This window comes from Sinocyclocheilus grahami, unplaced genomic scaffold (assembly GCF_001515645.1).
Source record: "Sinocyclocheilus grahami isolate Dianchi unplaced genomic scaffold, SAMN03320097.WGS_v1.1 scaffold413.1, whole genome shotgun sequence".
Taxonomy (NCBI): domain Eukaryota; kingdom Metazoa; phylum Chordata; class Actinopteri; order Cypriniformes; family Cyprinidae; genus Sinocyclocheilus; species Sinocyclocheilus grahami.
Window position 1 is genome coordinate 1,601,519 of NW_015505592.1, and position 870 is coordinate 1,602,388.

The 870-nt window shown below is 30.5% G+C and overlaps 1 pseudogene; it reads left to right on the forward strand.

Annotated features, from left to right (window-relative positions):
• Positions 1-870, forward strand: part of LOC107551059 (coiled-coil domain-containing protein 108-like) — a 23,853-nt pseudogene that overhangs the window by 4,796 nt on the left and 18,187 nt on the right.

The following is an 870-nucleotide window of genomic DNA, read 5'->3' on the forward strand; positions in this document are numbered from 1 at the left end:
CGAGCTGTTTTGTACAGCTAAAAATAGCTGGAAGCGGATGACACCAGAAGCCAGACACATTAAATTTACAAAAAAGGCCGCACCCACTCTTACGGCAAAAATAAGGTGAATAAATCTTAAAAGACAGACATACTGTTAGCTCAGAAGTTTTTATTAAAAATAGTCAAAAATATATATTTAAAAACAGCATATAGTATAAAAACATATATTTTATACAACATATACTATTTTATATAAAACAAGTATAAATTTATGCACATACAAATATGTGTTTGTGTCTGTGTTTGTATGCATATTTGTATATGCATAAATTTTAAATAGGTTGGTTTTTAAACAACATATAAAAACCTATATGTTGTATAAAATGCTTTAAACTATTTTTTATTTTAAGTTATTTTTACCAATTAATATAAATATTTTATATTTTACCATCCTTCTTTATTCAGTTATGTCATTTTAAGTGTTTCATGGTATTTTGAGATCATTGCCTCTTAAAAGTTCCACAATCTCTACATTTTGTTGGCCAAGAAATATTTATTGAAGATTTTTTTTTTATTAAAATGTAAACCAACATTTTTTTTAATCCCAGGCCACTAAAAAGTGAATGCCAATTATATTTGTATAAAGTATTTTAACATCAAAAGAATGACTCGCATCACATTTAAATTCCTTTCCACAGCCAAGTACCCCCACCTCCAGATCCGCTCCATGGGTCAGGAGGAAGGCTGTAAGGTGCTGGAGTTTGGCAGTGTGGCAGTAGGAGACTCTCTTGAAAGACACTTTGAGATCTACAACCTCTCCACTGTATGTTTCCCTCCGCCCTACTTTTTTGCTCATTGATTTTTTTAGACGTTACTTAGATATTTCTCA